Genomic DNA, 12,360 nt, shown 5'->3' with positions numbered 1-12,360 from the left:
CATGGACCAGTTCCTGGACCGAGGTTGGAAATTCTCCTAAGTCTAATTGGTCTTCCCCTTGTTCGCCTCTTAATCCCGACATTGTTTCTGCCTCCAGCTCCATGAGGTTGTCAATGAATCCAATCAGCTCCGGCAACTTCCACTCCTCTATCTTGTTGCTTCCCGTGTCTTCGTGTCTTCTCCAGGTACTACTAGTAGGTCACTCAGGCACCTGTCTAAGTCTTGGGGTCTTCTCCTACTGGTGGGTTCCTTAATGTTATTAGATATCCTGGTGTGTTCCTTATTATTCGAAAGCAGCTGCAATCTTTACTGACATGTTGTGCTTAGTGCTTTCGTGGTGCTTGGTGCAAAAACAGGCTTTTCTCTTTTCTTGTTGTGCAGACTTAGTGGAGCACAAGAGTGAAGTGTCGATGCAGAAAGCGTTTAATGCAAACTCCACCTTGGTTCTACCCACGTTCCCAGCCTAATTTGAGTTCTCAACTCGGTTCCCGGCTATTCTACGGTCTTTTCGCACCCTAAGTTCGATTGGTCTCTAAGGTTCTAATGGTCAAACTGGGTCTTGGGGGTGTTCAGGGTTGCGTCCTGGGGTCAGGTCTGTGGCAAGGCCAACAAATGATCCTTATCTTTTCCTTCTGGCAAGATGGTCCGATTCTGGGAATCGGACAGAGCTGGTCTGACTCTGGGAGTCGGACAGTCCGATTCTTGCAATCGGACCGGTCTGGTCCCGACTCTAATAGTCGGACGGGGTTGGTCCGATTCTGGGACTCATCCGACCTTGGTGGTCCGATTCTGGGAATTGGACCAGGAGGGTGGTCCTACTTTCAAAGTGGTCCGAGTCCGGCTCCGATGGTCCGACTCTAATGGGCAATCCAAGTGCCACGTGGCATGTCCGATCGGGGTGTCCGATTCTAAGACTCAGACAGGGATGGTCTGACTCCCTCAGTCGGATGGTCTGATTCTGGGAATCGGACGGTCCGACCCCAGGACTCGGGTGGTCCGATTCTGGGAATCGGACCACTGCAAGTTGGTCCAACTGCATCGACGGCGGGCGCGATTCCGGCGCATTTGAATCCTCTTAATGTCTACTGCACACAATCACTACAGACTTCCCATATCTGATTAGAGCACTATTGGAAAACACTAGACTCACCTGGAGCAGCACGAATCGATGGCACCTAGAATCGGGGTAGCGTTTCCTCGTCCTTGAACCAAAAGCTCTCTCTCTCTCTCTCTCTCTCTCTCTCTCTCTCTCTCTCTCTCTCTCTCTCTCTCTCTCTCTCTCTCTCTCTCTCTCTCTCTCTCTCTCTCTCTCTCTCTCTCTCTCTCAAGGCTAACCAAAGAAATGAGGTTTGTCCTGGCCTCCCAAGCCTCTTAAGGTCCTTTCCTAGCACTGCAAAACCTTACAGCCAGTTCCCTGTCCCTGTTTCACCCAGAAACTTGAATCTCGTCCCCTGTTTCCCTGTTTCCAGCAGTGGCCAGAACCTCTGTTTTCTCTTTTCTTACCCTAATCTAACCTTAATCTAGTGCAGCCAACATGCAAAACAGAAATGCAGAATAGTAGTCCTAATCTAACGCTTCCAACAAAACCCAAATACTTACTTGTTTCACGGATTAGACCCTCCTAAATCTCCTAGTTATCTCGAGCACCGGTTCAGGCTGCAAACCCTACTTCCATGCTTGATTTGATGCGCGCGGCGCTCAAGGCTCGATTCTGTCTGTCCCGGCAACGGAACCAAAATGGAGGGGAGCTTCGAGCTCTACCCCGAGACCTACGGACCACTTATTGCTCAAGTGTTTCGAATCGAGTGGCCATGGCTACCTCTCACATAGCCGATGCGCAATGCCTACCTTACAAGTGTAGTGAGCTTACCTTGATGCTCGATCAAGTACCCTCCTCTTTCTTGCCCGCCGGTAGCTCCATGATCCTTGAGGCAAGCTCAAGCAACCTCAATCCCTCTCCCATGAGCTTCATCCTCCATAGCCACGCGCGAGACAAGAGAAGAGAAGAGAGGAGAAGAAGATGAAGAGAGAAGATGGAGAGCTTCTTCTCCAAGATCCCTCACTCTCACACAATCACTCCCTCACTCCCTCACACTCTCTCAATCCCTCTCTCAAGCACAAGCAAGAAGGCCAAAAACAAGAGAAGAAGAAGAAGAAGCTTTGGCCACACACAAGAATGAGCTTCCCATTCACTTTTCAACTTTAAATACATGCCCTATTTTTCATGGGCAGTCATCCCCCTTTTTTACATGGTCGGCCATTAGCCTAGGCCCATTTCTCATTTCCCACCGTTCTAGTCTATCCTATCCCCAACTAATGCATACAATTTGCACAGGAGTGAGCCCGGCACTCTCTTACAAGGTTTTGGAAGTGTTTTCACACTTAATGGTGCGCTTTTCATTCTTTTACTCTCCTTGGGCGACTCTAAGACTTCTTGAGGGTCATGCCCGTGCATTTAATTTTTTCCAGGGTCTAGTTGCTAGTTAAGGCGCCTTTTGCTTCTTTTCTTTTTTCCATTTCCCGCTCCTCTGTGTTGCGGTAAACACTTCTCATCGTTAAGGCCACTTAGAGTGGATAAAACCAAATCATCATCATCCGGCATCGCATCAATTACTGCTAAAGCAACTACAATGCTCCTCACCTTCAACACATACTCATTGACAAACATTTTCCCTTTCTTGAAGGCATTCAAATCTTGCTTGAGTTGAATCTTTTGTGCCTTTGTATTTACTAAAAACATGCTCTCAAAGATTGTCCAAGCTGCATGTGAAGTTTCTGCATTCCCGATATGTCCCAGCATAGTATTATCAATAAATGCAGATAGCCAGTACATCACCTTTTTGTCTTTTGCATTCCACTCTTTCCATGCTTTTAACTCATCTGCAGTCAGAGGGATACCCAAGAGGGATACCCAACTCTGGCTCCTTTTCTTCACCTGAAACAAATTCATAAAGGCCCTTTCCTATGAGGAAGTTTGTCACATGAAACTTCCATGAAGGGTAGTTGTTATTGTCGAGCTTCTCAATAATGGGATTTCCACTGTTCTCTGCCATTATCACAAACAAGGATATAACACAATAAGCTAGTCTTCTGCAATCGTCCACAACACGTTCATAGCAATACACCAAGCAACCTTTTTCACTGATTGCTCAATAGTACATGTAATATGCAACCTGTTTGCAGATAAACCTTATGTTTTCTTCGTGCAAACACCTCAAAACTTACAGATTCGCAATTTGTAACCTGCGCACCCACTTTTGATCAATATAGCCGAAATCACAATGTACCCTAAAACTGTTGTCTGCAACCTTGCGGCTCTAAAATGGGGCCTGAAACGGCCTCAAACGCCCAAAATAACTACGAGAAAGCCCTAAAGGGTAAATTTATAGAATATACAATGATCTGCTCACACACCAAATCTCACAGCAATCTGAGATTTTTGCTCAACCCTGCTTTCGATGCCTCCACAGGCACTATCCAAGAGAGAGAGTGGAAGAATGGGAGAGCTTCTTATCCGTTGCTTGCTTGCTCGAACCTTGCTTCTTCTCCTTCACTTCAGCCTTCAAAATCACCCTCTCTCAGTGGCGCGGCTCTAATACCATGTCAAGAATCACGTGCTGGGGGGACTTGCTTGAGGTGCGGCACCAAACACACACTATATACACAAGAGGAAGCTCACTCAAGAACACAAGAAGAGAGATGGAGGCCAAAACATTTTCTTGCTGGTTTTTTCTTCTTCTTCCACACTCTATACAATGTACACAAAGTATAGATAAGATACAACATAAAGAAAAGTGGCCTACTAAGTCAAACAATGCATAACCGACTACACTAATCGACGACTGTCGCTATGTCTTTGCCAACTATAGGTAGGTGTAACAAACTAAATATAATAAGTGATAAGTCAGTGGCCATGTGAGTATCATAATGACCACCAACGTGCTAACTGTAGACATGCGGACCCATCCAGCCAAGTGGTCCATCATCAATGTCCGCACGTGTTGAGCTTGCCATCTCAACAAATTTGTGATAATTCTCTAGAACTCTCTTCTCTCGCCAAACCATTCTCTCTTTTAGTCATTGAATTGGCTTTGGTGCTTCCTTCTTAGCTTTTTCCTTTCTCCTTGGTAATTCTTTATCCTTCTTGGTGTCAATTTTACTCTCTACGGGTTTTAAAGGTCCCCCTTCCATGTTGAGGTTAAGGACTTATGTCCCTTTTTATCTTGCTTAGGGTTTCCATTGACAGGTTTCACATTACCTTTGTCGCCTTCTCTACCCTTTTGACCTCTCGTAATGGCCCACAGATTAGAAGCTTTAGTGCCATTAACCCATACAGCCTCAATGAGGTTAACTTCACTGCCATTAGGCAGCTCCTCTACAGTAGCCTTACCTCTTTGAAGTATTTGTTTTGGCCCATCATCTTGCTGAGGATTGTTCCCTTGTGCACAATGGTTAACACGACCTAGCTGTCTACTACCTTGCTGGAGAGAGCCAATCTTACTCTAATAGGTGGCAGCCAAATGGCCGGACTTCCCACATATGTCGCATTTGACGTTTGGACAATTTCTAGGGTACTGCTGGTCACCATACCATTTACAACTAAATCTTGAGGGTGCACCCTCTTAGGGCGTCTACTTCCTATCAAATTTTGTTGTTTTTTAAGAAAATTAACATCAATGGCTATTTGTCTATATTGTTTGCTAATCATATCAGTATAGTGCTTCATCATATCCTTAACTTCGCCAAGGACATTAGAGGCACTTGACTCATAACCATAAACGTCTATCCGTCATTCCATTGGCCTAAAAATTTGATTGGGCATTGATTGTTGACTTAGAGGAACAACATTAGGGTTCGATGCTTGGCCTCCAACATTTGGTGGAGCCATTTGACTAGCCATAAGCATAGTCACACTAGGAGGAGTTGGCAATAAAGGCACATTTTGGACCATGCTTCCTCTCACATTCAGTTAGTCATAGCTATTACTTGACTTCCATTGCCATTGGTCAATGCGAAATCATTTCCCAAAACTAGACCCATATTAAGATTGGTTTGAGAGGTCTAGGCCGCTTGTAATTGCGATTCTACTTCTTATGCTCGTCTAATGGCTGTGTCTACATCGGGCAAAGTGACACTACTCAACTGCACCTGAATGTTGAAATCCAGACCATGCAGAAAATATTGCAGTTGGCTTCTTGGCATATGATCGGATATCCTCGTGTGACACTTGATGTGTCATATTTAGTACACGTAGCCAATATTGACCACTCCTTTTAGGGGCAAACTCCCTTCGAAAGGCCGCAAAGATTAAATCGATTGTGGTCATGGTTCTAGCCTCTAGGCTGTGATATGACACTGCAGCATGTCCTTTCAAAGTCATATTGAAGAACATCATTAAGTGTCCTTCATCTTGAATCTGACAGTTGAACATCAACTTCTAAAATTCATTAATGTGCACTTCCGCGTCTTCTTCCACTAACCCATTAAAGATGGATAAAGGGAATCCTAAAGCTAGCAAAATGGCCATTCTGGTGGGTATAGCAATAGTTTATGCTGCCATGGTGACAACCAAATTCTCTACAGGGGTTCAAACAACTAGAACTAAAGCTCCACTCAAAATGGAGGGGTTGACTCGAGGGGGGGAAGTACTAGAGCTTCCTCCCCCTAACAGACTATGCATTAAGCTAGGGTAATTAATACCTCGCCCCTGTAAGGATATCAGGCCACTCCTTTGCAAAGAGTATCTTCTGTTTATCTCAGCCCACTGTCTAGCTCGTTCGGCCCTTTCTTGCTTTTGGAGCTCCACTTGACAATCTTGTGAGTCTAGCTCACTAATTTCTGGCATACACTAGAAAATAGGTCCCAATCAACCAAGGCATGAAAACCGCCACTTATTAGTGGCTCTTGAAAAATGCAACACTTGTCAGGACCAAAAATGGGCCTGACACTAGCTATAGGCACTAGCCGGGACTCTCTAACACTCACAAGACAACCCCACATGGCCTCGTGACTAGGAACATCTAAGGGACACACTACCCTAATTGCTAATATAGCTATTGCATTTGTAATGAAACGTAGTCCAATGATTTCCCTTCCCTACTCCTCAGAGGGAGATCCCATACATCTTGGTATAATATACCATGTAACATAAACATAGGAGGTAACCCCTCGGCTAAATGTTGTGACTCCACTGCAGCTCTCCTACACCGAGAGGATCAGTCCCTCGATGCGTTGCTCTAACATAAAGCACATAAAAACACACTCCACTCCTATATATTTTGAATGGTCCATGAGAATTGATATTTCCTTACCAAGCTTACCCCAAGAAACCGTTCGTCTACCCTACAGCTTGGGTTTCCTTACATACTCCATGTAGGTCAACGTTTGGAACACAATTGCAATGCATCTAGGTTTGATACCATGTAATGCTTAATGCAAGTGTGGATGACCATTGTGCTCAAGCATTTTATCATTAGAAACCAGCTAGGTGAAGTGCAAAAGCAACCCTTCAATGATTTTCCAACTAATCGTACGTGCAACATTGATAGAGACTAGCAACAAATTTCTTTATGCCACTAGTCTCCTTAACTCAAATGATGGTCCATCCTTTATGTTATGAATAGACAAATAGATCAGATTTGAATCCTTTTCAGCAACTAACCGCTTTCATAAACCCTCTTCCCTCCTACTGTTTAGGTTTTACATTCGTTATGTAGGTGTAACGTTCATTTTTATATAAATTTTCATGTAAAAATCGACAAAAACATACTCTAACATAGAAACAAGGCTTGACTAAGGCTTAATCCTTATGATCCAGCCTTGCTATACATTCACAAATATAAAATGTATTTTTTTCTAAATTTTTAGACGTAAAAACTATTTTTTTTCTTATTTTTCTTGTTTTTCCATTTACTTATCCAAAAAATTATGATATTTCAAAGTTATTGATTTTTTTTAATCAAGTATACTCAGCATTATTTCCATATTCATTTTCATCTCATATGAATCCAAAAAACCCAACGAAAATCTCAAATTTCATTATTTCCATGAAAACTGCAACTTATGAGTTTTGCGTATTGAAGGAAAAATTATTATAGTACTAAATTTTCTAATTCTTCCTTAGCATTTTTGAGAAAACACATCATGGGGAACCAATACCAATCATCCTCAAGAAATTTCTTTAACCATTTATCATAAAACAAAAGGAAAGATCGCTTACGCATAGAAATCATGATTTAAAGGCTCGTATCTCATAGATGGGAGGCCGCTGACGCTCGTTCTTTGCCACTGACACACTCTCTTAGCCTGATATGTGTCCTCCATTGCTCGAACATTATCATTTGATCTGCATCTTTCAACACACCCCACCCTTTTCTCTCATGAATTGATCCATATAAACGAACAACAAGGAGAGAGAAATACTAGATTTTCAGAATTTCATTCCCTTCATCATATTTCATAAGATTACAGCCAAAATCATGCTCTTCTTTCATAGATTAGAGATCCATCATCATCTCTCATGATTGTTGAGGCATGAAAATCCCCAAATTTTGGGGGATAAATCAAAAAAATACCCCCACCTGCTCGACATGAATTTTGCATGTTTTTTCAAAGTTTCATTTCAGTTATAAATTATTTAGCTCAAAACTTCCATGTTCACATTGCGAACCAAGTGGTTTCGGCCCGTTTGGAGGGGCAAACAGAGTCGAAATTGTGATCCGACTGGCCATATAGCTTCTTGACGTCAAAACCTATAAAGCTAAGCCTCATCGCATGCTTTTTGGCTCTCGAATCACATAGCTGCTTTAGAATGCCAAACCTTGTGGGGATTAAATGGGGGGTCAAACAACCTCTGATCGAAGAATTGATACTTGCATTGCATTCCTGACGTCGAAATCCATCTAGGAAAACTCTAGCTTGGCCATCTGCCATTGTTGGATTTTTCATAAAAATTTGGTTTTTGGTGCTTCTCATGCACTTTCTACTCCAAAAACAGCCTCAAATGCTTCAAGCACGGCTCAAAAATGGCTCCTAAAATCCAGCTCTCACACTCAATTGGAAAGAGCAAAAGTGGAGAAGAGAGCCGCAATGATGAAGCTAGAAACCGAAAGAGAAATGTCAGTCGCCTTCCAACTAGAGAGAACACGCCAAGTGGCCATGCAACAAAAAGAAATCTAGGCACTAAGAGCAGAGCTAAGGGCCAAGGAAGATGAGAAGGACCAATGGCATAAAGGACTAGAAGAAGAGAACCAAGAGCTGGTCGAAATGCAAAGGGAGTACAAACTCCTCATTCTACAGCAAGCGGAGCTCAAAACACATATGAGAAGACTCCAAGAGGACATGGAAGAGCTCGCCACACTAGAGATAGAGAGAGCGCAAGAACAAGAGGAACGACAGAGAGAGAGAGAGAGAGAGAGAGAGAGAGAGAGAGAGAGAGAGAGAGAGAGAGAGAGAGAGAGAGAGAGAAGAAGCAGAATGTAGAATACAAAGGGAAAGAGAGTAACAATTAAGGTTAGAAAGAGAGATCAAGTGCTTGACATAAGAAAAAGAAGAAATTGTGCATAAATGGAAAAGGCAGGAGCCGATGATAGTGGCACACTCACAAAGGCAAAGTGAGGGCTTGGAGGAGATGGAAAAGAATGCAAAAGAATGGAAGGCCAAGAGCGAAAAAGTGAGAAGAGAGTCACGGACCAAGCGAGCCACTTGGCCCATGCAAAAGGAAGTAGAATACTAGCGGAAAGCAGGGCAGGTGCCACTCAAACCAGTCTAGAAGCCCAATAGCATGCCTTCCTCAGCACAATCTTAGACATCACACTCTTTGAAGAGGAGGAGGCGATTGAGACGCTTAAATGAAAACTGGAAATAGCTCACAAGGTGATCAAACAAGGGTTGTGCTCCCAAATCTAGGACACAAGCCCCAATCTAACTTGGCAAGATTAGCAAGAACATTTGTTGAGAGCGGGTTTAACACCACAAGAGGTTGACACATTGGGAATCCAAGAAGAACCACCACTGGAAGTAGTAGTAGTAGGGTCAAGCCATGACAGGGAACAACGAGATGAGGAGTGGATTCCACCACCTCCCTCATCATAGCCAAAACCCCCTCAAGAGCAAGATGCAACATCAGAAAGGAAAGTAGAAGCTAGAAAGAAGAGGGCTAGAATGCTTGACCAAGAATGAAAAAGGGAAAAAGCGCAACCGCCTACGGTCCCAGAGTCTCCCATCCCACTAAAGAGGGATTGCTCACCCATGACTGGAACTCAGAGCTATCAGTTTGGGAGTAGTGGAAAAATCACCACCAACCCTTCGACTTCACCTTCTAATACCCAGTGGCCCTAAGCAAAGTATTATCCATTGAAGCGGTAACAGAGATAATCACCATGGGAAGAAGGCTCAGTGATCGATGGCTCACCGAAAGAGAGAAGAATCCAATGGCTTGGGGCACGGAAACTCCAGATTACTGGGAAAACAATGTTGAGGAGGTACCCCACACAGTGAAAGGCTATGAATCCCAACCTAAGTGGAGGAGAAGAGTCTGGAATGGCAATGTTGATGCATGGATGTCATTTTTCAGCTCCCTACCCTTTGAATAAAATAATCCAACCTATCAACCATATCCTTGAAGGGTAGGAGTAGATTTTGACCCCGACATCCATGGTCGATAAGACTTCGCGAAGATCTACAACATCAATGCCACAAAGCTTGAGGAAGCACTCACCTTCTTAGAACAAAATCTATGGGACTCCATGGCTCATTTTTTGATGGAATTCTCCTCCTTCCTGGATCTCGCCTTTGTAACAACATGTAACTATATTAGATTACTTAGAACCCTCCTTAGGCAACCCCCACTAGAGTAGAGTACCATCTCCTACTACTCTTTTTTGACATTAATATGGGAATAGATGGATGCACCATGACTCGACTGATGTTGTGTGCTGCCTTACTCCCGTCATTTTGCATGGCCCTCCTTGAAGACATGAATGGCAGCCATTTTACCATGTAGCCATCCATTTTTTTCCACCACTCCCCTCCATGTTAGGATAGGCCAAAAGGGGTACATGCTAGGTAGGAACTTCCTTAGTAAATCATTAAATCCCCCTACCTCCCCATCTCACACTCAAGAGCCCAAGGAATAGATCCTCTATTTTGTACAACCCCTCGAAGGTCAAGGTCCACAAAAGAGAGAGAGAGAGAGAGAGAGAGAGAGAGAAGAAGAAAAAGAAGAAAGAAAATAAAATAAAATAAAATGAAGGAGGAAGAGAAAGAAAGAAAGAAGGAAAAGAACGCAAACATGAGAAGCGAAGAAATCACAATGGGTAGTTCACCCCACATCGGCCACAGTCACTGCACCTAGGGGTTCTCAAGTTAGGTGCATCTGGTGGCTTCGGTCAGCCGCTCTGTCCCTAGCCTCATTTTGATTCCCCACTTCATGTTTAGGGCACATCAAGGGTAGGGCATACCTAGGGAGGTAACACTCAGACCTGCCACCCTAAGCTACACGCACCGCACCTCCCTTATGCACAAACTGGGTCCTCAAGTGAGGGACAACACCGAGGCTTGTGGTTCAATGACCCAACTCCTAGTTCCACTAGCACAAGCACAATGCACCACACGGTAAAGCAAACACGCCCCTAGGTAGCGAGCCTTCTTTTCTTTTTAAGTACAAACAAGGCTCCAATCCACAATGTTAGAGGCCCTATCATCCATGCAATGCACTCAGAAACTCCACCACCTTAACTGGTTGATCAGCTTCTTCCCAAGACCAATAGACCCCAAACCATGGCCATCATCATCGACTCACATGACCGTCCTCTTAAATCAACGAGCCTTCATCAACTCCAAACCGCAAGTGTCATGGAACTATCACCTGCCATCTAGGAGGGAAGTCGTCTTATGCAACAATGTCACCATGCAGGTGAAACACCGAGGCATCTTGTAATGTTCCCATTACTTAGTTTATTTTAATGTGTGTATACATTCCAAAGAAATTTGATTTATGTTACACATTTTAAAAAACTAACTCTAATTATGAAATTGACTCTCATTATGAAGATAATTGTTATTATTAATGAGGTATTATATGCCAATTCATGGAAGAAAGACTTGGGAGGTGTTTTATTGATGACACATTCAAGATTACATTTGCTATAATTTACAAAAAAAAAAATAGTATTTTTTTTTATCTTAGGCAAAACATCGAATCATTTGGAATTAGAATAAATTGGAGTGATTAGATAGACAGACTAGCTGCCATGACATCGCTACTAGCTAGAATGACTAGCTATGGGTGTACTAAAACTGTTGAGAATTTTTAAACTCTTAATGTGATCAGCTAAAGCAGGTCACAAACCTAAAAATTATTTGAATTTTGTTGAGTACTAACCACAAGTGTTCCAAGGGTTTCACTATTCACCAAGAAAGTCCTTTGCAAGGTTGACTAGCTCTTTCCCACAGGAACGAAAGAGTACATAGTTTGAGGAGGTAAGGGCCAATGCATAAGATGGCTTGTGTTCCACTTCTATACCAAAAAATTCATTGATATTTATAGCAAAGAAAAAGGGTTGAGCCACTTAGAGTCAAGGGTGCTATTACAAGCACTTAATAGGCCAATTGCATGGCTCAAAAAGCTAGTTTGGGGCTCCCAACAGATATATTTGGGTTGATTAATCTTTCTAGGTTTGCGAACTCTTGATTTATGAAGAATTGTAGGTTTTTTGGGCTGAATTTCAGGTTTTGCACCTACCATGACCCTCCCATACTCATCTACCCATTCTGAGTTGATAGTCATCTAGGAAGTAGGCAACTAGACATTGTCTAGTGACAAGCTTTCATTTTCAAGTATGGAAAGGATGACTTGTGTTTGGTTTAGTGATCTACCTCTTATATTGAAGGTCACTAAGTCATTCATATAGATTCCATTCCAAAGCCGAAGAGGGTGGCTTGCAACCTTGCAGAACCACAGGATAATCGCAACCTTGAGCTATGACACTTCGTAGACTACTGAGATGGATCAGTAAATCACTTAATAGTTTCAAACCTTATGAGAAGAACTAACTACATCTTAGGCATTGCTTTAAGCTCTCCTAAACCTCACAGAAGAAGAGATTTTGAGAGCTGATTTTTGAGCCCGAGATGTGCCAAAAAATTGTCAAAAATTCTAAATTTCAAGGGAAAAATAGACTTTGTCGAAGGCGGCATAGGCAATCGAGTCGATTTTAAGCAGCAAGCAACCGCCGGGTTCCAAAAGTGCTTTAAAGACCCATTGAGCGACGATTGGGAAATTTTCATAATTTCTCAAGATGTCGGATGAGACTTCTGGAAGTGCCAAGCAGTACGGGGCTTTTTTTTTAGCATGGAAAA

Source organism: Lygodium microphyllum, chromosome 9 (genome assembly GCF_053477565.2).
Source record: "Lygodium microphyllum isolate KBCC chromosome 9, Lygodium_microphyllum_v1.1.10, whole genome shotgun sequence".
NCBI lineage: Eukaryota > Viridiplantae > Streptophyta > Polypodiopsida > Schizaeales > Lygodiaceae > Lygodium > Lygodium microphyllum.
The sequence above is the reverse complement of the archived record's forward strand: the minus strand, read 5'-3'. Positions refer to the sequence as shown.